Source organism: Scyliorhinus torazame, chromosome 15 (genome assembly GCF_047496885.1).
Source record: "Scyliorhinus torazame isolate Kashiwa2021f chromosome 15, sScyTor2.1, whole genome shotgun sequence".
In the NCBI taxonomy this organism is placed as follows: Eukaryota; Metazoa; Chordata; class Chondrichthyes; order Carcharhiniformes; family Scyliorhinidae; genus Scyliorhinus; species Scyliorhinus torazame.
In genome coordinates, this window is record NC_092721.1 from 112,733,965 (window position 1) to 112,759,297 (window position 25,333).

Sequence of the window (25,333 nt, forward strand, 5' to 3'; positions counted from 1 at the left end):
AATGTTTGTTTGAATAATCAACCCGGCGTCCTATGAATGAGTTGGTTGCCTTCTCCACATCCCCTGACCACTCAACTCAGGAGTTAGCAGTTTGGAGTTGGATAAGGGCAGCACGGTGGTGCAGTGGTTAGCACTGATGCCTCACGGCGCCGAGGTCCCAGGTTCAATCCTGGCTCTGGGTCACTGTCTGTGTGGAGTTTGCACATTCTTCCGTGTTTGCATGGGTTTCACCCCCACAACCCAAAGATGTGCAGTGTAGGTGGATTGGCTACGCTATATTGCCCCTTAATTGGAAAAAATGAATTGGGTACTCTAAATTTTTTTTTTAAAGTTTGGAGTTGGATATGAGATTTTTACATCTCACCTAACTCTAACTTATCTGTTTTTAGGGGTTAAAACTGACGGGGGTTAGGACTGACGATCATAACTTGAAGAAGCTAGAGATGTAATAGTTGGATGAGCTGGCAGAGGCGATGGCAGAGGAGAGAATAAATGGAAAGGTTTGTGATGGGGTGGAGCCCAGCAGTGATTAAATGATGCAAGGGAACTTGTTGTCAACTGAGCCTCAAATGTACAACCGTGTTTGCTGTGCACATCCCTTTAAACTGATCTGTGCTGAATACCAGACTTTATTCACATTGGGACAGTAAAGAGCTATTTACAGAATATATGAATCAGGACAGAAGAGTTTAAAAATGTATGAGGCATAATACAAAAAACCATATGCCTCCTTTATTTCTACATTAAAAATGCAGGGTAACTCAGCATTAAATATTCCATTACTCTGGGTGTTTCTATGCAGCAGGTTTTTACAACAATAATATCAGTGGGGAAACATGTATATCCTTAAAATGTTTTGTATTGCTAACTATGCTATAAAATGTCCCAATATATTCAATTAAATAATTTGTATTCAATTTTTTACGACAAAATGTATCATCGAAAACATCTTGGGCGGGATTCTCCGTTGACTGCCGCCAAAATCGTGAGCCGCGATTGAGCGGAGAATAGGTTCTGATGTTAAAGTTGTGGCGATTTGACGCCAAATCGCAATTCTCCGTCACCTTGCCAGTGGTGTCAATGCGTTCCAGAACGCACGTACAGTAGACACCATTTGCATATCATTAGCGGGCCTGACCCAGTATTCTCCGGGGCCTCCGCGATGCTCCGCCTCCGATGGGCCGAGTTCCCAATGGCGCAGTTCACTTGTGTTTTTAAAAATCGTGAGACCAGTGTCATGGCTGCTGAGGGAGAGGGAGGAGGTACGGAAAGTGTCCAACATTGCCATAGTTTGCTGACAGTTGTGCCGCTGGCCGGGAGGCTTCTGCCAGGACCAGGGGAAGTAGCGGGGGGTGGGCTGTGGGGTCAGGGTGGATGGACACGGAACACCATGTCGCAGCCAGAAAGGCAACCATACAGCTGCACACACTGCTGATAGCCCACTGTGAACTTAGGGCCACAGGTCATATAGATGTCCACCCAGACCACTCCCCTGGGTGCCCTCTGGAACCTTCCGACCCATCAGCTGTATGGGCGCACTCCAGCACAACCAGGGCCATCTTGTTGGCTGGGGTGGTGTGTGTGGGGATTGTAAGGTGTATGTGCGGCTGCAGCTTGTCAGCCTCCCCGAGTGTCAATCATGGATCCCACGAATCCTGCACCATTTCTCATTGGAACCGATTGTGTTCCACGTGCTGCTAGTGTTTGCCCCTCCACAGTAGCTGAATCGATCCAGATTCTGTGTCAGTTTTGCTGTCGTGAAAGCCCACGAATTCTGTGTCGGTCAACACTTAGTCTATCACAAAGAAACCCTCCCTTTGTGTTTACTCAAACAAACCTCCTTTGACCAGTGAACACATGATTTGTGCATTATGAGCTGAGCAATAGCAACAGCCCTTGTCAGAAAAGTAATATCTGATCACATCCTCCATCCTGGACCTGCAGTTTTCTCCCAACTTCTCCATCTTCTACTGGCGAATCTGTGCAGAAGTTGCATATTCCACTTTCTCCTTTGTCTGCTCAAGGACCTGAACCACCTGTGGTTGTTATTTGCCTGTGGTTCTGCACTTGTTTCCTTTGGTGAGACGCAGGCCATGTGTTTCCACTCAGGGTTCTGCAGACATGCAGATGAACAGTGCTGAAGTAAACCATGCTTCCAGCACATAACAACATCTCCACAGGGACTCACTGATGGCCTGAAAATCTTCCAAGTCATTAATTGCATGTGTTTGGAATGGTAGTCTCCCACCCCAGGTACCGTCTCTGTCCAAATGATCTACTCTTTTTTAACTGCGACATAACTCCCCGGATGCGCAGGAACCTCTATTTTCTGATCTTAATTTTTTGCCAGAAATATCTCATCTTATTTTTCATGTGTCGCACAACTTTCTATCTCTCATTCCCTCCTTTCTTGCTGACTCCCTATTTCTTTGCAACTTCTATTGAAGTCGCTTGCTGAAACACAGTGATCAGTTCCAGAGACTAAGGTCAAGGCTGCACGGGTTCTTGGACGTGGCGCTGGTGGAAGAGGTCCAGAGGAGGAGGGATGTCCTTTACCTACAGGGAGGAGGTTCCTTGCCCTATGGCCCTCTCTTCTGCTGTAGTTGCTGTTGTTTTCCCGGCCTTGTATCTTCATCCCATCTCTCCTGTAGACATGAGAGACCCCTGGAAAGATTCCCATCATCGAGCACTTTCTTTTTTAAAAATAAATTTAGAGTACCCAATTCATTTTTTCCAATTAAGGGGCAATTTAGTGTGCCCAATCCACCTATCCTGCACATCTTTGGGTTGATGGGACAAAACCCACGCAACACGGGGAGAATGTGCAAACTCCACACGGACAGTGACCCAGAGCCAGGATCGAACCTGGGACCTTGGCGCTGTGAGGCAGCAGGGCTAACCCACTGCGCCACCATGCTGCCCCACTCTCTTTTTCTTGATGACTCCTAGAATGTGTCCAGTCGAGTTCTCAGTACTTAGTTCTGAGCACTGCATAAATGCTGTCGGAGGTGCTGTCTGTCAGATGAGACATTAGGCTGAGGTCCTGTCTGCACCCCCTTGTAGATATAAAAACAATCCCTGAGTACTATTTTTAAGAAGAGAAAGGGAGGTATTGCTGGTGTCCCGGCCAATATTTATCCCTCAAAGAATTTTTTAAAATTAAAAATACTGTTTGTGGGGGCTTGCCATACACAAATTGGCTGCCATATTTCCTACATTACAATGGAGACTACACCACAAAAGCACATGATTGGCTGTTAAGTGCTTTGTAATGTCAGTGGTCAAGAATGGTGATGTATAAATGCGATACCTTCTTTCTAGGTGAAGTCCTCAGAAAACATCTGGAAGAAATATTGATAAAGATTGCTGGTGAAGTCTTGACAAAGTGTTCAGATGTGTCTCAAAAGTTCTCTTTAAAACCCCAATAGCAAGTGATGAGGAAAAGTGGGAAATTTGAGTTGAGACCAGAACCAGATTAGCCATGATCAAAAAACAGAATGGGTTCAAAGAGCTGAATGGCCTACTCCTGCTTCCAAGTCCTACGTTCCTATCATTGCACCAACGCAGCACTGAAATGTGGCTGAAAGTCAAAGATTATGTTGACGCAGGATTCATAAAATGGATGACTAAAACACAATGAATGATGTGGATTTTAGCATGGCAGGATTTGCCAAAGGAAGCAAGGGAAGATTTTCATAGACTTTATTAATGAGACAAATAACTGGCATGGGATGATTTTGATGGCAAGAATTATAATAAGTGGACATGATCATAGAATCATAGAATTTACAGTGCAGAAGGAGGCCGTTCGGCCCATGGAGTCTGCACCGGCTCTTGGAAAGAGCACAAAACCCAAGCCCACAACTCCACCCTATATAACCCAGTAACTCCACACAACACTAAGGGCAATTTTGGACACTAAGGGCAATTTAGCATGGCCAATTTACCTAACCTGCACATCTTTGGACTGTGGGAGGAAACCGGAGCACCCGGAGGAAACCTACGCACACACGGGGAGGATGTGCAGACTCCGCACAGGCAGTGACCCAAGCCGGAATCGAACCTGCAACCCTGGAGCTGTGAAGCAATTGTGCTAACCACTATGCTGCCGTGCTGCCCTGATGCCATAGGATGCATAACATATGGAATAACCTCATCAGGTGGCCTGGCACAAGCATGGCAAGTGATGTAATTGGACTGACTGGGATTGGCTCACACTGTCGCCCAACACAGCATTATAATTAATTCGAAAACTGAAATCAGAGTAATGTTCTAGCACCAGCACAAACAATGCATTATATTGGACTCACCATCCGTCTAAATTTGAGGGATCACCTTCATCAATTGAAGGTGAAAGTGGCTCAGCAATGGTTCCTTTTTCGCAAACTACACATAACTTTTTTATGATGCTTTTATAATGCCAAACTTGATAAACTAAGTTCCTATGTAGAGCCAAGCCAGCCAGGGTGACCTAAAATGAATTGTGAAATTATAAAAGTATATAAATATTTTTAATGAAACTTTAGTTATTCACCATCCATTTAATAAGGGATTAAATTCTATTTTATGCTGCAGAGTGAACCAGCTAACTGGAGCTGGTTATTTTCCATTGAAATTGCTGAACCCTTCAAAATACCTGAATGTATTCACTCTGCAAGGAAGATTAATGTTTGTGTTTTTAACAAGATCTAATTGGAATTAATATCCTCTCAAAGAAAAAATGCTCCAATTTTCTTTAAAAATTCCTGCCCTGATATTTCAAAGAAATATAATATTTTCACCTGCTATGCCACTGGAAGTCTGGTGCGATAGCCAAGAAAAATGAACATTTGAATTCTATTGTTGCATCCTGCCCTGGCTAAGGTTTTCTGCTACCCTTCCACTTTTCCCCCACATATCAATGTCCAGCCAGGAAAGCTGACGGCAATCCATTCACTGCCCTGATATATATATATATATATATTATATATATATATACACATGACTACAGGGAACCTGGAACAGACACATTTCTCCTGCTTTCTGCCACTCGTACTGCTGACCATAGGAATTGCCAGGAGATGGACAGTCTAGTGGAGTGCCAAGGACACTTGGTGGAAGAGGTCACAGGAGTGGAGACCTTCTCCCCTTCCACATTGGTCAAAACAATTTTAAGCCGTATTTCAGTCACCTTCAAAAGAGAAATAGATTTTTGGACCCACTTCAGCCCCTGAAAATTATTTTATTTTCATGGTGTCCCAAATCTCCAGTCTTTAAATTTCATTTGGCAAGCAGAATTTTTAAAAAAATTGTTATTGTGAGTAAAACATCCTTCATAGGTCCTTTTTCTTAAAAAAGAGTCACTATATTTGATTTATCAGTATTAGCAGTGTAGCAATAGAGTTGATAACATCTCATCACTGCTTCTTTGTTTCATGTGGTCCTCATTCCTACTCTTTTCAGTCTTGCTGCTGATCTACACGATAGGCCTTGGCATTCTAAGTAATTTTTTTCAACTTTAATAACGCAGTCAAAATTGTAACTTGTACTTATTTGTCACTTCTAAGTACTAAGCAGGATGCCTGTGGAAAATAAATGTTGCTGTATGTTATAAACCATCCAAGTGCAAGGGAAAATTAATCATTTCTACAAGAGCACTGTAAGCGTAATGAAACACCCCAAGGCAATTCACAGGAGCATTTTCAAGCAAATGAAGATGCCGAGCCCCATAAGGCGGTACGGGCCAGGATTTTACAGTCACTCCCCCAGCACAATATTATGGTCCCGTCGAAGTAAACGGCAACTTAAATGGTCCACTGCATCTACCGTGGGGGAAGAAACATGCCATGGTTTTTCATAAAATCCTGGCCATTGAGTCAGATGATCAAAGCCTGTTCAAAGAAGTAAGTTGTGAGGAGCATCTTAAGGGAGGAAAGTGAGGTGGAGAGTTGAGTGGGAACCTCAAACCTTGGGGCTGAGACAATAAAAGCTATGGCTGCTATGGTGAAGCAATTATGATTAGGAATGCAAAGAGCCCAGATTTAGAGGAGTGCAGACATTTTGGGAGGGTTAAAGCAGATTACAGAGATGGGGAGGGGAAAGGCCACGCAAAGGTTTGAAATCAAGATGAAGAATTTTAGAATCACAACATTGCTTGACCGTTAGCCAGTGTAGGTCAAAGAGCACAGGGTGAAAAGGACTGGTTGCAAGTTAAGACATGGGCAACAGAGTTTTGGATGATCTCAAGTTTAGAGAGGGTAGAACGAGTCGAACCGAGAGTCAATTAGAACAGCCAAGTAATATAAAGCAGACGTGAATCAAAGATTCAGCAGCAAAATGATCTTATACAGGGGCAAACTCTGGCACTACTACGGAGGTGGAAATAAGATGATTCGTGATGGTACGGGTATGAGGTTGGAACATTGGGCGGGATTCTCCGACCCCCCGCCGGGTCGAAGAATCCCCGAGGGGCGGCGTAAATCCCGCCCCGCCCCTCCGGCGCCGGCTGCCATGCCATATTCTCGGTTTTCGGGTGGGGCCGGGTTTTGCGCCACGCCGGTCGGGGGCCGTTGGCAGCGCACCCCCCGGTAATTCTCCAGGCCCCGATGGGCCGAGCGGCCATCAGTTCCTGGCCAGTTCCACCCGTGTGAAATGGACATGGCCCCCTCTTTCCTTCCGCGCCGACCTCTGTAGGGCTCTGCCATGGCCGGCACGGAGAAGAACTCCCCTGCGTATGCGCAGGAACACGGCGGCCGTCTGCGCATACACGGAACCACGGCGGCGGTTCTGCACATGCACCAACTTGCGCCGGCCCTTCGGCGCCGGTTGGCCCGGTGCCAATCCCTCCAGCACCAGCCTAGCCCCCGGAAGTGCGCAGGATTCCGCAACTTCCGGTTGGCCGACGCCAGAGTGGTTCGCGCCATTCTTGGCGCCGGCATCGTGCCATCCCGACAATTGCGGGACAATCCCGCCCCTCATCTCTGGATCAAATGTGACACCAAGAATACAAAATCAGGAGCTGGGGGAATAATGTTTTGAATGGGCAACCAGAGATGGGCAATAAATGCTGGCACAGCCTGCCACACATCCCATGAACGAATAAAAAAAACATTGAGAATCCGGGAGTGGCACGGTGGTGCAGTGGTTAGCACTGCTGTCTCATGGCGCCGAGGACCCGGGTTCGACCCCTGCCCTGGGTAACTGCCAGTGTGGAGTTTGCACATTCCCCCCCCGTGTCTGCGTGGGTCTCATCCCCACAACCCAAAGATGTGCAGGAGATGTGGCATGGCCACGCTAAATTGCCCCTTAATTGGAATTTGTTTTTTTTTAAACTTTGCGAATCTAGAGGATTGGGTAATCAGTGTAGAGGGAATAGAATTAAGGGAACAGGAGGGATCTCATGGACAAAGTGATCTCAGAGGGTTTGACGGGAGAAAGGAGAGAAACGTGTGCAAGGTGTGAGTTCAGGGCAGAGGGGAGCATTGAGAGAGGTTTGGCTAGGTGGGCTCATGACTGAGTAATGCAGCAGATTAAATGGTCTTAAATTTAGTGACAAGGAAGCCCACAAGCAACTCAGTTGTTGGAAGTGAAGATGGAGTGGACAGGGGAGAGTGGTTTATATTTTCAAAATTACATTTCAAAATGAGCAGCTTTTCAAATGTGCCAAAATTGCAATAAGAAGTGGCATATTCAAAGGCTGAAAGTTAGTGATCCAAGCAATCCTAATTATATCTTAAAGAAAGATTATACCACTTCCGGTTGCGGCTATGCGGAGCTAAGTCACACATTCGGCGGCTCCCGCAAAAACGGACTTTTGGGCTCTTCAGGGCCCCCAAGGGCACTTTTTCGACGGTTCCCGGTGTGGGAAGGAGTTAATAATAGCTCGCTGTCAGTATATGGCTTTAACTAGGAGCGGGGCGACAAAAAAGGTGGTGGTGGACCAGAAGAAGGGAGGGAAGAAGGACAAAATGGCAGCGGGCGGCGACCAGGCAGCATGGAGGCAGTGGGCGGAGGAGCAACAGGAGGGTACCCAGCGCTGCCTCAGAGAGATTAAAACGGACCTACTAGAGCCGATAAAGGCTTCTATTGATAAGCTGCTGGAGACACAGACGGCCCAGGGGGTGGCGATCTGAGAGGCTCAACAAAAGATCTCTGACAATGAGGACGAGATCTTAGTCCTGGTGGTAAAGGTGGAGGCGCACGAGGCGCTCCACAAGAAATGGCAGGAGCGGTTCGAGGAGATGGAGAATCGGTCGAGGCGGAAGAATCTGCGGAGTCTGGGCCTCCCGGAGGGGCTGTAGGGGCCGGACGTGGGGGCCTATGTGGTCACCATGTTGAACTCGCTGATGGGAGCGGGGTCCTTCCAGTGGCCCCTGGAGCTGGAAGGGGCCCATAGAGTGTTGGCGAGGAGGCCCAAGGCTAACGAGCCTCCGCAGGCGGTGCTGGTGCGGTTCCATCGGTTCGTCGATCGGGAGTGTGTGCTCAGGTGGGGCAAGAAGGAGAGGAGCAGCAGGTGGGAGAACGCAGAGGTTCGGATATATCAGGACTGGAGTGCGGAGGTGGCGAAGAGGAGGGCCGGGTACAATCGAGCGAAGGCGGTGCTGCACAGGAAGGGGGTGAAGTTTGGCATGTTGCAGCTGGCGCGACTGTGGGTTACCTACAAGGACCGGCACCATTATTTTGAGTCTCCGGAGGAGGTGTGGGCCTTTGTTCAGGCTGAGAAGCTGGACACAGACTGAGGGTCGGGATGGGCGATTGGGGACTGCGGTGGATATGTTATGCCTATTTTTGGTTCGGGCAGGGGAGGGGGCCTTTGCATTGTTTTGGGTTTCTTTTTCTTTGTGTTTTTCTCTTTCTGGTTGGGGAGGGTGGATGGGGCGGGTTGGGCATTGTTTTGGTTGGTTGCGGGGCCTGGTAGGTGGAGAGCACGGGTTTTTTTCCCACGCCGAAGACAGGGGGGGCGGGGCCGAGGCGGGAATGCGAGTATTGTTTCCTGTGCTTAGAACGGAGTGGTGGTTGGGGGGGGGGGAGGGTGCGGGGGAGAGCCTGTGGATGGGGGGCGGGAGAGGAGGGTGTGCCACACAATGGGAGGAGTCGAAGGGGAGGCGGGAGTGGCCGGGGTCAGCAGGAGTCAGCTGACTTGCGAAAGTGAAATGGGGGGAGTAAACCAGCTAGGATGGGTCCTGGCCCGGGGGGGGGGATCGAGTTGCTGCTGCTAAGGTCAAGGAGGAGCTGGAGCGAGTGGGGGGGGGGTCGAGACGGAGGTATGGCGCTGTGGGGAACGGGCCAGGTGTGGGGTGCGGGCGCGTGGCTGGCCGAGGAGGGGTCATGGATAGTCGACGGGGGAGGGGGGCGGGTAGCCCCCTGATCCGGCTGATAACCTGGAATGTAAGGGGACTGAATGGGCCGGTTAAGCGGGCCCGCGTGTTCGCGCACCTGAAGGGGCTGAAGGCGGATGTGGTCATGCTCCAGGAGACACACCTGAAGGTGGCAGACCAGGTAAGACTGAGGAAAGGGTGGGTAGGTCAGGTGTTTCATTCGGGGCTAGATGCCAAAAATCGAGGGGTGGCGATCTTGGTGGGAAAGAACGTGTCATTCGAGGCGTCGAGCACTGTGGCAGATAATGGCGGTAGGTACATAATGGTAAGTGGTAAGTTGCAGGGAGAGAGGGTGGTACTGGTCAATGTGTATGCTCCGAACTGGGACAATGCGGGTTTTATGCGGCATATGTTGGGTCGGATCCCAGACTTGGAAGTGGGGGGCCTGATAATGGGAGGAGACTTTAACATGGTGTTGGATCCGGCACTGGATCGCTCCAGGTCTAGGACGGGTAGGTAGCCGGCGGCGGCTAGAGTGTTGAGGGGACTTTTGGACCAAATGGGAGGAGCGGATCCTTGAAGATTTGCAAGGCTGGGGGCTAGGGAATTTTCATTCTTCGCACATGTCCATAAGGCTTATTCTCGAATCGACTTTTTCATTTTGAGTAGGGCGCTGATAGCGAGAGTAGAGGATACCGAGTATTCGGCAATAGCCATTTCGGACCACGCCCCGCATTGAGTGGACTTGGAGATGGGGGAGGAGATGGACCAGCACCCGCTGTGGCGCTTGAAGGTGGGGCTGTTGGCGGACGAGGAGGGGAGCGAGCGGGTCCGAGGAAGTATAGAGAGGTACTTGGAGACCAACGACAACGGGGAGGTCCGAGTGGGGATGGTATGGGAGGCACTGAAGACGGTGGTGAGGGGAGAGCTGATCTCCATTAGGGCCCACAAGGAGCGGAGGGAGCGGGGGGAGAGGGTGAGGCTGGTGGGGGAGATGGTAAGGGTAGTCAGGATGTATGCAGAAGAGCCTGAGGAAGGATTGTTGAGGAAGAGGCGCAGCCTCCAGGCCGAATTCGACCTGGTGACCACCAGGAAGGCGGAGGTGCAGAGGAGGAAGGCCCAGGGGGCGGTCTACAAGTATGGGGAAAAGGCAAGCCGGTTGCTGGCGCATCAGCTTCGGAAGCGGGACGCAGCTAGGGAGATCGGGGGAGTTAAGGACAGGGGAGGGAGCGTGGTGCGGAGTGGGGTTGGCATCAATGGGGTCTTCAGGGACTTCTACGAGGAATTGAACCGATCCGAGCCCCCACGGGAGGAGGGAGGGAAGGGCCGTTTCCTGGACAAATTGAGGTTTCCAAAGGTGGAAGAGGGACTGGTGGCGGGACTGGGGGCCCCGATTGGGCTGGAGGAGCTGATCAAAGGGATAGGAAGCATGCAGGCGGGGAAGGCGCCAGGGCCGGACGCTTTCCCGGTCGAGTTCTATAAAAAATATATTGACCTGTTGGGCCCGCTGTTAGTTAAGACCTTTAATGAGGCAAGGGAAGGGGGAGCTTTACCCCCGACGATGTCCCGGGCACTGATCTCCTTGATCCTGAAGCGGGACAAGGATCCCCTGCAATATGGGTCTTACAGACCGATTTCCTTGCGAAATATAGATGCCAAGGTGCTGGCGAAGGTCTTAGCCACGAGGATTGAGGATTGTGTGCCACAGATCATCCATGAAGACCAGACGGGGTTTGTGAAGGGGAGATAGTTGAACGTGAATGTGCGGAGGCTTTTGAACGTTATGATGCCGGCGAGGGAGGGGGAGGCGGAGATAGTGGTGGCGATGGACGCTGAGAAAGCCTTCGATAGGGTAGAGTGGGGGTACCTGTGGGAGGTGCTGAAGACGTTCGGGTTTGGGGAGGGGTTTGTCAGGTGGGTTAGGCTGTTGTATGAGGACCCGATGGCGAGTGTGGCCACAAATAGGAGGAGGTCCGAGCACTTTCGGTTGCACCGAGGGACGATACAGGGGTGTCCCCTGTCCCCCCTGCTCTTCGCACTGGCGATTGAACCCCTGGCTACGGCACTGAGAGAGTCGAGGAACTGGAGGGGGTTGGTGCGGGGTGGGGAGGAGCATAGGGTGTCGCTTTATGCGGACGACCTGCTGCTTTATGTGGCGGACCTGTTGGGAGGAATGCCAGAGGTAGTGAGGATCATTAGGGAATTCGGGGACTTTTCGGGGTACAAGCTCAATATGGGGAAGAGCGAGCTGTTCGTAGTTCAGCTAGGGGACCAGGAGAGGAGGATTGGCGAGCTCCCACTAAAAAGGGCGGAGAGGAGCGTCAGATATTTGGGGGTCCAGGTGGACAGGAGCGGGGGGGGCCCTGCATAGGCTTAACTTTACAAGGCTGGTGGAGCAAATGGAGAAGGAGTTCAAGAGGTGGGACGCGTTGCCGCTGTCCTTGGCGGGTAGGGTGCAGTCAATCAAAATGACGGTGCTCCCAAGGTTTTTGTTCCTGTTCCAGTGCCTCCTCGTGTTTATCCCGAAGGCTTTTTTCAGGCGGGTTAACAGGAGTATAATGGGGTTTGTGTGGGCGCGAGGAACTCCGAGGGTGAGAAGGGTGTTCCTGGAGCGGAGTAGAGATAGGGGGGTGCTGGCGCTGCCCAACCTCTGTGGGTACTACTGGGCCGCCAATGCGACAATGGTGCGCAAGTGGGTGATGAAGGGGGAGGGGGCTGCATGGAAGAGGCTGGAGACGGCGTCCTGTGTGGGTACGAGTCTGGGGGCGCTGGCAACGGCGCCGCTGCCGCTCCCTCCAAGGAGGTATACCACGAGCCCGGTGGTGGTGGCGGCCCTCAAAATTTGGGGGCAGTGGAGGCGGCATAGGGGGGAGGTTGGGGTCTCGGCGTGGACCCCATTACAGGGGAACCACCGGTTCACCCAGGAAGAACAGGTGGAGGGTTTTCGGGGTGGCACAGGGCAGGGATATGAAAGTTGGGGGACCTGTTTGTGGATGGGAAGTTCGCGAGCTGGGTGAGCTGGAGGAGAATTACGGGCTCCCCCGGGGATCACCTTCAGGTACTTCCAGGTAAAGGCGTTTGCCAGACGGCAAGTGGTGGAATTCCCGCGGCTACTGCCACACACAGTACAGGACAGGGTGCTCTCGGGGGGGGTGGGTGGGGTGGGGGTCGGTGGGAGTGGGGAAGATCGCGGAAACTTACCAGGAGATGCAGGAGGAGGAGGAGGCCTCGGTGGTGGAGTTGAAAGGTAAGTGGGAGGAGGAGTTGAGAGAGGAGATCGAAGAGGGGACGTGGGCAGATGCCCTAGGGAGGGTGAATTCTTCCTCTTCATGCGCGAGGCTCAGCCTCATACAGTTTAAGGTGCTGCACAGGGCACACATGACCGGGACAAGGATGAGCCAGTTCTTTGGGGGTGAGGACAGGTGTGTTAGGTGCTCAGGGAGCCCAGCAAATCACACCCATATGTTCTGGGCATGCCCAGCCCTGGAGGAATTTTGGAAGGGCGTAGCGAGGACGGTGTCGAGGGTGGTAGGATCCAGGGTCAGACCGGGCTGGGGGCTCGCAATATTTGGGGTGGCAGAGGAGCCGGGAGTGCAGGAGGCGAAAGAGGCCGGAATTCTGGCCTTTACGTCCCTGGTAACCCGGCGAAGGATTCTCCTTCAGTGGAAAGATGCAAGGCCCCCAAGCGTGGAATCCTGGATCAGCGATATGGCAGGGTTCAATTAATTGGAGAGGGTGAAATTCGCCTTGAGAGGGTCGGTACAAGGGTTCTTTAGGCGGTGGCAACCGTTCTTAGACTTTCTGGCAGAACGATAGACATTGGTCAATGGTTGCGGCGGCTCGGGGGGAGCGGGGTAGTTTACTTTATTTTTGTTTATGTTATTTAAACTGGAAGGGTCTGAGGGGGTGTATACACCTGTTGTGTTAAGTCAGGATGTTATTGTTAATTTATTATTTATGTACAGGGGGGGAGGGGTTTGGGGGGTTGCTTTTTTAGATTGTGTTTTGTACTTAACCCTGTTGGGTTCTTTTTTCTTTCTCATTTTGTTATTGATATTTTATGAAAACCTTTAATAAAAATTATTTTAAAAAAAAGAAAGATTATATCGATAAAGGACCTTTCGCGACCTCTGTGTACCCCAAAGTTCTCTGTAGTCAATGAAATACTTTGAAAATGTAATCATTGTGTGAAGGAGGAAACATAACAGCTAATTTCGCACATCAACTCCCACAAACAGCAGTAAAATACTAACCAGATAATCAGTTTTTTTAGTGGTGGTGGTTGAAGATCAAATATTGATCAGGACACTCGGGATAGCTTTCCTGCTTTGGTTCAGAATAATGTCATACAACGTGGTACATCCAACTGAGAGCATAGAGAGAACCTCAATTTAATATTTCTTCTGAATGTAGAATCAAGTCAATTTGTAGTGGCTTCAATTTTCCTTTTTATTATGGAGACAACTCCAGTGTCAGTGAAGTATCCCTGACAGTGCAGCCCACCAACAGTAATGCACTGAAGGGACAGCCTAGATTTTGTGCTCAGGTCCAATATAAAGGACTTGAAACCATCCTTCTGACATTGAGGTGAAGTGCAACTAGTGAGCCAAACAAATGCTCCCCCAGATTGTCATTTGGTGCGAAAAGGAATCCTCAAGCTGCTTTGACTGCCACTATTAAAAAGAGAAAAATGCATTTGGAATGTGAGGCATTATCTATTTCTTGGAAATCTGCTCACTCTGAATCACAAATAAACACCATTACTGAAATGTTGCCATAAGCACAAGGTGGTGTTCGATTACAAAGGTTGGTTCATGGAGGTACTGAGAAAATTAAGGGCACAGGCTTCACGTTTGTATTTCTCGAGTATTCCCCTATGGTTGCTTCAGTCTCTCAATCCTATAATAATAATAATCTTTATTGTCACAAGTAGGTTTAAACAGATGTTTCGCCCGGTGTGTTAGCAATCTGAATTGATCTCTTCTTAAGCACAGTGCTCATCCTTCACAAAGTGAAACATATGGGGCGGGATTCGTCCCTACCCGGCGGGGTGGGGGGGTCCCGGTGCTGAGGAGTGGCGCACTTCGGCGTCGGGCCGCCCCAAAGGTGCGGAATCCTCCGCACCTTCAGGGGCTAGGCCGGCCCCGGAGTGGTTTGCGCCACGCCGGCCGGCGTGGAAGGGGTTTGATGCCACGCCAACTGGCGCCGAAGGGCCTCCGAAGGGCCAGCACATGCTGGCGTCCCACGCAATGGCAGGGGGGTTCATCTCCGCGTCGGCCATCGTGGACTGTTACAGTAGCCGACGCGGAACAATAGAGTGCCCCCACGGCACAGGCCCGCCCGCGGATTGGTGGGCCCCGATCTGGGGCCAGGCCACCGTGGGGGCACCTCCTGGGGCCAGATCCCTCCGCGCACCCCCCCACCCCCCCGAGGACGCCGGAGGACGCCCTCGCCGCCAGGTCCCGCCGGTAAGGACCTACTCTAATTTACGCCGGCGGGGCCGGCCGAAATCGGGCAGCCACTCGGCCCATCGTGGGCCGGAGAAACGGCGGGGGGGCCGCTGCCAGTGGCCGCCGACCGGCACGGCGCGATTCCCGCCTCCGCCAAACTCCGGCGCTGGAGAATTTGGCAGCCAGCGGGGGCGGGATTCACGCCGCCCCCTGGCGATTCTCCGACCCGGTGGGGTGGGGGGTCGGAGAATCCCGCCCATGATTTATCGATGATAATATTTGATAGAAAAGTCAGGGGAAATCTTGGTCAAGAATCATTAAACATTACAAAGTATGGAGGGCATTTAAAAATGGGCGAACAAATGCGACTGGGTACAGGTCGGAAATTAAATGGACAAAAGATTGAAGGAGCTGAGAATCTGGCTCCAACCAACCAACTTCTTGAACGTTACTTTAACTCACGTGGGACAAGGGACAGACAGGCAATCTGCTCCCAGGAGACGGATTGGCTTAAAAAAATTTTTTAAAACAAATTTTTAAAAATATATTTAGAGTACCCAATTCATTTTTTTCCAATGAAGGGGCAATTTAGCGTGGCCAATCCACCTACCCTGCACATCTTTGTGTTGTGGGGGCAAAATCCACGCACACATGGGGAGAATGTGCAAACTCCACACGGACAGTGACCCTGAGCCAGGATCGAACCTGGGACCTCGGTGCCGTGAGACAGCAGGGATTGGCTTCTTAAGTCCGTTAATGATACTGGAAATTTTGAATGTAAGCTTCACCGTAGAAGAAATACGCCCAGCCAGGTTTTCCAGACCACTGGAAACCTGTCCAGTATAGCGAGGCAAGGAGAGCCTCGATGAGAACGTTAAGTACCTTATCAGCATTCCTGGTGGGCCAACAGGAGTCAGGAGTGTTTCGTCTTGGTTCTCAAAGCTGCCCACACTCCTGGAATCAGATGCCTCTTTCCATTCGGGTCAGAGAGATTCCTCTTGGGATAAGAATTCACTCCATGGCCCCTGGATCAGGGATTTGACCCATCTGGTCCTGCGGCCTCCACTGGAGCTTTCCACACCTGACTAGAAGGCATGACTGTTTATGGAATCTGTGGTTTCAACGTTAGTAATTTTTTGAGACAGATCATAATTCACAAGGGAAACCGAACCTTCCAATTTCTAAGAAAACTAAAATTGGAACTGAGGTTGGAAACCAAAACGTTTGCAACTAAAACTTGTTGAAACGATTTAAAAGAACACACAGGCTTCGAGTTCAGATGAAGACCTTGTGGTGCTTTAGAGGCAGGCTGAAGAACACAAGGTCACATCCAGAAGCTGAGAACAGGTAAATATACAGTCTGTGCAGTTGTTTCTGTGACTTTAAGATGACATTGGTGGATCAACACCATCCAGACTGTCAGAGGTAGAGTTGAAGAAGTTTTGCCAATGGGTGTCACTGAAGTGGAGTTGAAACTCTCAATGCGGAATTCCTCAGTTAAGACACTGAAGTGGAGTTGAAACTCTCAATGCGGAATTCCTCAGTTAAGACAGAGCTTTGTGATTGAGAGTAATAGCATGGATGCTGAGGGGGCCTTTGAGCTGATTTGTAAGATCTGAATCAGTGTATCAGTGTAATGAGTAATTTATAGTCTGCAATTGACCACAATTTGTCTAATTGACCAAGATTATAACAGAAGAGACAGGTTAAAATTAACTTATTCATCATGTGCAGTGGGGGTTGGTTGCTACTTTTGCAGAGTTCCAATTTAGCTTTCTGTTGATTTACGAGGAAGTAAAATCAGATTGATTGTCAATTGACAACTGACCCAATCCCGCCAATTTCCCCTTGGGTGGGTAGGGATAAAACTACCCTCAGAAATTATACAGAGGAGGTTAGAATAAATAATTGTACATCAGAACGACTGTAAATTCCCATTTCCCCACAGTCTTAAACATTATTTTCTTCAAAGTGTTGACCCAATTCCTCCTTTTTGGATGAAACATTAGGCAGAGATCCTGTCTGTACCCTACAGCTGGATGTCAAAGGTCGCATGGCATCATCTCAAGGAATAGCAGAGAAGTTACCCTCTATGTCCTGGATGTTATTTATTCCTTAGCCATACCACAAGAAAACAGATTATCTGTCCGTTACTACATTGATGTTTGAGACCTTGCTGTGTACGTTCATATATTTCATGCATTACAAGAATTACAGCACATCAACACATGCTTAATTGGCTGGAAAGCCTTTTGGGATGTTCTGAGGTTATAAAAATGTGCTAAATACATAAACAACAAACATTATTTTTATCAGAAGAGAAATAATTAGGTATTTCACAATAAGAGTGGGAGACTGCCTGAAAAAAGTTTTGTAATGGATGAAATTCAGACAAGAATTGATATTACTATGGCTGACACCATTCACCTTCCTGCTCACTGGATTGAGACTTTGGGCCTTATGGTTCAGCGTGGGCTGGGGGTGATGGTTGGGGCAATAGTGTAGGGGAAACCTAGAAGTCTGGGTTCCCCCACATATTGTGGAGTTTTAACTATAGAATGTCTGATGTCACTGATAGATTCCTGCCCAGAGGTCATTCAACCTGATTGTCAGATGTTGCTATCTTTGTTAAGACCAGTAATTTTTTACTTAGCTTAGAAAACAACCTATACACTAAAACCCAGAATTAACATAAGTTAAACATGAACCAGCTGGCACATTGTGGTCCAAGGCAGATCTTGTAAATTGGCCCAGTAGTCTTCAAGTAATCTTCAAGTAACAGAGACAACTACAGCAACTGCATAATTGCCTATTCTCAACTTCTGCACCTAGCTTCAGTTTCTTCAGCCTGCCTGTACAGCACCATTAGGATTACCATCTGAGTTTCGATGGCTCTGTGTCCTTTTGCATGGTTTCAAACAGGCTCAGGGCAGAGGCCATCCATGCCCTCGCCCCCCGCTGTTGAAGGGGGGTGGAGGAAGAATTCGGCATGAATTTTCCTCAAGTATCCTACGAGTGGATGGTGTGAAACTGAATTGCATCCTGCTATTGGGCTGCAGATGAAGGCTCAATCAGAATCTCCGCCCCACATCCGATTCTTGTCGATGTTAGCAGGAAAGCACTCCGGTCTAGGACATGTCTGGAACAACCTGGCGTGCAGAAGGTGGGGCTAACCTGAAGAATGGCTGGGGCTGCCTCCAGAGTTCGGGTTGGAGGGCGCCAGCGACCCTGGACCCTGAAACACCAGAGCAGTGGGTGGGGGGAAGCATCCATCAGGTGGATCTTCCACATTCAGTATCTTTGAAAAGGTTAATCTTCCAGCGTCACAGTGTTCTTTATCTGGAGGTCCAGTTTCTTTCTTCACCAGTGGGTCAGTGATGTTGGGCACATTTTAAATATGACAGCCGGATATGACAGCAGGACTCATTCAATCAAGTCCGCCATGCCTTGGAATACAGCGCAAAACCCACAGATACATAATTCGTAAGGTCAGGCCTGGACGATGAGGTGTGGTTTCCCATGGGCCTCCACAGCAGGAAACATCGCTCGTTCCCATCCCCATCTCAGGACATGGTCCCAGATGGGAGAATTCCGGCATTCCCTCAGAAGTTTTGGTTTCCAACCTCTGTTTCAGCCTTATTTTCCTAGAAATTAGAAGGGTCAGAGTCCTTTCTCAATTTCCCTTTTCAATTTGTGTCTGTTTCAATAATACAAGCTTTGAATCCACAGATTCCATCTCACACATTCCATAATATATATATTGGAAATAGCTGGGCGAGCTTTGGATCCTGCAATCCCAACTCGGCTTCTGGATGTCATACGTAAACATACTCTGACATGTGTATTTTTGAAAATCCTCAAGTCACTGCAGCCTTGTAATTCTCATTAACATATCTATTATTCTGGTCATTAATGAGCTGTAATCAGCTGGCAAATAGACCATGGCTGTTTTATTAATTCAGCGTGCCACACCATAACCAGTCAAACAAATCCCTGTAGAAAATTATTTCTGTATTGTACAGATTGCTTCTGGTAGGCAGCCTGTGTTGAGGTTCTGTACCGTGAACTGCTTCTTGAATGGATAATTGCAGTGATAAAAAAAAAGTTATGTTATAGTGGGATTAATTATCACATGAACATAAATGCCAAGCTTTGATCAGCGATGTATGCCATGAACTACAGAAGAGTTATTGAAAGGTGCAGGTTTCAGTTTTCCCTGAAGCAACTGCATGTTCACTTACAGACACAATGGGTGGGATTTAGCGGCCACGATAGCCACGGGAGCAAATTCCGTAAGGCCACTAAATCTTGCAAGAGGCCAGGATTTGTGCAGACAGAATTTTGGAATGCAATCTTTCTGCGTTCTTACCAATGACACAATTAGGCTCATGCCCAGGAAGGCTGTGAACTTGATTTGCATTAATTTTTTTAAATTAAGGGGCAATATAGTGTGGCCAATCCACCTACCCTGCACATCTTTGGTTGTGGGGTGAGACCCACGCAGACACGGGGACAATGTGCAAATCCCACACGGACAGTAATCCGGGGCCAGGATCAAACCCGGGTCCTCGGCATCGAGAGGCAGCAGTGCTAACCACTGCGCCACCGTGCCCTCCGATGGTTAATGTCACATCTTCAGCTTTCATTGAATATTCCTACCCACCGGGCATGACGTCAGGCTGGCGCGAATTAATACTGCTTTTTAAAAACGGGAACCTCCCTCCTCTGAGAGGGAAGAAGGAGGTAAGAACCCTTTGTCGCCACTGAGCACAAGGGAGTTCAAGGAGACAGAGCCTGCTGGCCAGCTCTGGAAGGGGAGGTTTGATGGTGCACCAGGAGGTGGGGTGGTACTTCCGGAATGGAGTCGTGGCAGGTATGGGTGGTCCTGAAGTCTGCTGCCTGCGTTGTTTAAAAGTTCTTAGAGGTCTGTGTTAGTCTGATGTCTGTGGCATAGGGTTATGGGGAGTCTGCTCCGCCATTTAATCATGGTCAATATGTTTCTCATCCCCACTCTCCTGCCTTCTCCCCATAACCCATGATCCCCATATTAATCAAGAACCTGTCTATCCCTGTCTTGGAAAGATACTCAGTGTCTTGGCCTCCACAGCCTTCTGCGGCAATCAGTTCAACAGATTCAGCACCATCTGGCTGAAGCAATTCCTTTTCACCTCTGTATTAAAGGATCGAGAGGTCCGATCCCACTCCTGTCTCCTACTCATGTCATCCCACTGAGTCTCACTCATGCCTGAGCGAGAGTCGGCCCTATGTTCCTTTGTCCCTTAGCTCTGAAAGGGGTTAGATGTGAGGGTCTAGGGTTCACCGAATCATGGCTGAGTTTTATCACAGCGAATTAAATATTCGCAATGAGTGGGCCTATCCATCTGGCTGACATTGAGGACCAGTGAGAAGAACTGTGTCCAGAAGGGAAGAAGCACTATGCCACTGGGAGGATGGTTAAAGAATGTGACATGTTAATGTACTGAAGAACAATATGTATGTACAGATCTGTACAACAGCATGTACAGATGGTACAAGTGATCATGACCCCCAACTACCTGTGCCTAACGTCACCATGCCCATGCTGTGCCCCTATGATTTCTTACACTTGCAAATCCTCCCACTACATCTGGGTATGTTCCTAGGTTGCACATCAGGAGGTGGCCTATTGTCTTCCTCGCCCTGTTGCCTGAGATACCCTTGGCAGGTGTCTTCAGGAGGGGACCCAGCCTACTTTGGGGTGGCACTAGTGTTGCCATGTCACCCTGTTCTGCCCACTGTGCCTGAGTTGCGCCACTTTCAGAAAGGGGGGATTCAGATTGGCTAGTCACACCAAGGGCCTCCTGGGTGGAAGGCCCCAAGATGTGCTCCAGTGGATTCTCCTTCCGCCAGGTGCTCGTTGGATTGGATTGGTTTATTGTCACGTGCACCGAGGTGTAGTGAAAAGTATTATTCATCGTGCAGCTCAAACAGATCATTCTGTACATGAAAAGAAAATACATAATAGGGCAAACATAAAATACACAATGTCAATACATAGACACAGGCATTGGATGAAGATGTGTGAAGAGATCAGATCAGTCCATAAATCCATCAGTCCATAAGAGGGTCTTTTAGGAATCTGGTAACAGCAGGGAAGAAGCTGTTTTTGAAACTGTTAGTGCGTGTCCTCAGACTTTTGTATCTCCTGCCCGATGGAAGAAGTTGGTAGAGTGAGTAAGCTGAGTGGGAGGGATCTTTGCTTCTGCTGCCCGCTTTCCCAAGGCAGCGGGACGTGTAGACAGAGTCAATGGATGGGAGGTGGGTCGTGTGACGGACTGGGCTGTGTTCACGACTCTCTGTAGTTTCTTCTGGTCTTGGGCAGAGCAGTTACCATACCAGGCTGTGATGCGGCCAGATAGGATGCTTTCTATGGTGTACCTGTAAAAGTTGGTAAGAGTCAATGTGGACATGCCAAATTCCCTTAGTCTTTTGAGGAAGTATGGGCGCTGTTGTGCTTTCTTGGTCGTAGCATCGATGTGGGTGGACCAGGACAGATTTTTGGTGATGTGCACACCTGGGTCCCTGGGTTACTTCATGGGATGGAGGGACAGTTGGAGTGAGCTCTAGAAGCCTCAACATTGTCAGGTGCTCCCAGTGCTAGAAGCCCAACATTGTCTGCATCATGCAGTTGAAGCCTGCAGCTCTGATCCTCAGAGACTGAGCTATGCCTTGGAGTTCAACAGTCATGGAACTGATGTCTTTCTCCACCCTTTCCACTGCAGCCTCCAGCTGATGTGCATCAGGAGCAGCGTGGTGCTCACCAGATTGTGGTACCTGCTAACTTCACCTACCGAGGTGTGTGCCTCTGCGATGGTGGATGGTGCAAGTGATAGCTGTGATGCTTCATCCATGTCCTCTTCTGAGGTAGTGTCGAAGGAGAGAGGTAAGACACTACTTCAGTTGATGTTCCTGCAAGTGGGTTTAGTACATGGCATGGTCAAGGGTTTGGACTACAGTACTTACTTGAGACCGATCATCTGGATGATGATGCAGTGGCTCCTCACTTTTCTCTCACAGGCCCACCTTGCTTTCAGCACAGGTCTGCTCCTGCCCCTCCTCTGTGAGCTACATGGCTCTCTCCTCTTCTAGAGTCAGGATCTTCAGCCTGGCCGTCCCACCACTCGTTTTCTCTCACTTGCGGTGGCTGTGAGCAAACTCCTGCAGGAATACGTGGAGACACTGTGAGTTGGACGGCTGGCGGTCAGAGGTCAGTGACATCTTAGGCACTGCACCCAAGCAGGTAGTGGTTCTGATGAGGAATGCCAGGGGGGTTTGAGGATGTGAGTGGGAGATCAGGTGCTGGGGCCCTGCGAGGTGGCAGCATGTGGGATTGAGGTGACATTCGTGGTGGTGACGGAAGGGTGGAGTACAGAGAAGAGACAGCGAGCACTTACCCTGACTGATTGGAGTAGGTCATTCATCTTTTTTCTGTATTGCACACTTGTCCTCTTGGTCAGGCTGCTGGCACTGACCAGTGCTGCCACCGTCACCCAGGTGGGATTTGTCACCTTGCTGATGGCATCCTGCCAGCCTGAGGATATATTGTAGCTCGTCTCTCCTCCATGACATCCAGCAAATGGCTGAAGGCCGCCTCTGTTAATTAGGAGCTGATTTCCTAGCTGCCACCCTCCTGGCTTGAAAGAGAGCATGTGCTGTGTAGCCATTTAAATACAATGCCCTCTTAATTGAAGTGCTCAGATGACCCCTGGGGTGGTGAAACTGACGCATTGTGCCTCAGGCACAGCTTTATTCACGTGGGGAAAGGTTTCTTCAAAGTGGCTGAAAATTGAAGTCTGGACCGCACCATCAGGGTTGGCGGGAATCGCACTCATTTTCTTGGCGAAAGTGACACTTTTCCCGTTTACTGCGGATGCACATGCCGTTATGGCTGCTAACTCTTGAGAGAATGAGATCTGCCCTGCCCCTCATTGGCGGCATGCTCAGGTGCATGCCCAGCAAGGGCATGAATCTGATTACCTACCGTTTACATTAATAAGCGGTATTACACCGTATCTGCCGGGGACGTCGGGGGCTGGATTCTCCGCCCCGTCGCGCCACATTTCTGTTTCACTCCGCCGGCGAGATGCTCCGTTACGCCGGCTGGTCAATGGGGTTTCCCATTGTGGGGCAGCCTCATGCCTTCGGGGAACCCCTGGGCTGCCAGCAAAATGGAGTATCCCGCCGGCGGAGAATCCAGCCCCAGATATTCCAGCGGGAATATGACTATGCCGGGAGTGCAGCGACCAGTGTAGCCTCTGGGTCATGGCAAGGTGGTGCAAACCATTCCACCCCCCTCCCCCCTGCCTTTTTTGACAAAGTGTCAGATGATCTGGAGAGAAAAACTGGCTGTTTCTCACCAGTTTTCAGTTAGAACCTGACAGTTTGCCACTATTTGGGGGAAAGTTCGCCCAATGTTGGCACAAAGTGATACCTTTACCTTCGCGATGGTTGTCTGAAGACAGAAAATGATAAATTCCAATGCTCATCAAATTGCTATGCTGTCGTCTTTGTAAGTGGACCTGCGGCTTCCAGCTTTGATCTCATCTTGGTAATTTGCAAACTGAGGTGATTTGTTTTGGATAATTAAACCAATCTTAGTTGAAGTATGAATGCTAAGTAGGCTTGATTGATGCTTCTGGGCCGATTATAGAGGGGCTACCCATGCATGACACAAGGTTGGATCTATTGAATAGGTAGCTGAAAGCTAATGATGATGTGCTATTTGAATTTACCGAAGAAATTATTCAAGCAATCAAATAATTACGGTGTCATCAACTGTGAATGAAAAATTAGTTGAAGTGAATTGTGGAGTCTTTGGATACTGTCTTGGAAAAAATTTGATGCAGATGATTGCAGTTTTTAGGTTTCCACTGAGGAAAGAGAACCACATCTGATTAAGAATTATGGTTAATTGTTGAAAATTGTTATTGGTTTTTGTCCCCTGATTTATGTGACCAACATTTTATTTGGATAAGCCAACTGATTTTCCAAACATCTAGCATTGCATAAAGCAATTTAAATATAAGTGGAAATTAGATACTTGAATAGTTCAGAAATATTTCCTTCAGGTTTGTCCCGAGGAAGGTCTGTTATAGGACCGCATACTTCAGATGTTCCCTGGCTTCAAACAATCTGACTAAGTACCATCAAGCTCTTTGTGTGGTCTTTTTATTTCACATGCAACAAGCTCTTCCCATTTCAAATTTGTATGTATACCTACTGACTTTCATTTGTTGGTCTCTCTGCTTTTTGAAGCTGTTCCAGCCCTTGATTTCCTTCTGTGATTTGTTTCAATATTCAATTCTCTGTACATCGGAACAGGAGTAGACTATTCAGCCCCTCGAGCCTGTCCCGCCATTCAAGGAGATCATGGCCGATCTGTGACCTAACTCCATATACCTGCCTTTGGCCCATATCCCTTAATATCTTTGCTTAACAAAAATATATCTATCTCTGATTTTAAATTAACAACTGATTTAGCTTCAATTGCTGTTTGTGGGAGAGAGTTCCAAACCTCGACCACCCTTTGCGTGAAGAAGTTCTCCCTAATATCTCTCATGAACGGTAATTTTTAGACTAGTTTTAGAATTTCTAACTAGTGGAAATAGTTTATCTTTACCCTGACTGTCCCTGTTAATGTCTTGAATAGATAGATAGACTGGATAGACTGGGACTTTTTTCCTTGGAGCGTAGGAGGCTTAGGGGTGAGCTTATAGAGGTCTATAAAATAATGAGGGGCATAGATAAGGTAGATAGTCAACATCTTTTCCCAAAGGTCGGGGAGTCTAAAACTAGAGGGCATAGGTTTAAGGTGAGAGGGGAGAGATTCAGAAGGGCCCAGAGGGGCAATTTCTTCACTCAGAGGGTAGTGAGTGTCTGGAATGGGCTGCCAGAGGTAGTAGTAGAGGCGGGTACAATTGTGTCTTTTAAAAAACATTTAGATAGTTACATGGGTAAGATGGGTATAGAGGGTTATGGGCCAAGTGCGGGCAACTGGGACTAGCTTAATGGTAAAAAGTGGGCGGCATGGACTGGTTGGGCCGAAGGGCCTGTTTCCATGCTGGAAACTTCTATGATTCTATGATTCTAATACTTTGATCAGATCACCCCATAACCTTCTAAATTCTCACGAAAACAGGTCTAATATGAATAATCTCTCCTCATAACTCAACCCCTGTAATCCAGGTATCATTTTTGTAAACCTACATTGCACTCCCTCCAAGGCCAATATATCCTTCTTCAGGTGTGGTGCCCAGAACGGCTCTCAGTATTCCAAGTGGGGTCTAACCAGGGTTTTGTATAGCTGCAGCATAACCCCTGAGTCTTTATATTCCCGTCTTCCAGATATAAAGACCATCATTCCATTAGCCTTTTTGATTATTTTCTGCACGTGTTCCTGGCATTTCAAGGACCTATGCACCTGAGCCCCCAAGTCTCTTTGGACATCCACTGTACTAACCTCTTTCCTGAGAGAACGGCTGGGATTCTGCCTTCTGGAGACATAAGTCCCTACACGAGCGGGAGAACCGGCACCAACCACTCCGGCGT

At 49.0% G+C, this 25,333-nt stretch overlaps 1 protein-coding gene across 10 annotated transcripts in view; it reads left to right on the forward strand.

The window, feature by feature from the left end:
* Positions 1 to 25,333, forward strand: part of tenm4 (teneurin transmembrane protein 4) — a 3,407,721-nt gene that overhangs the window by 2,619,910 nt on the left and 762,478 nt on the right. Inside the window, exon 2 of one of the 10 annotated variants that reach the window (XM_072476556.1) lies at positions 21,508 to 21,668. The exons of the other annotated variants lie outside the window; for them this stretch is intronic. The gene's annotated coding sequence lies outside the window, so the exon portion shown is untranslated. The remainder of the gene's footprint in view (positions 1 to 21,507; positions 21,669 to 25,333) is intronic. 10 annotated transcript variants of the gene reach the window in all.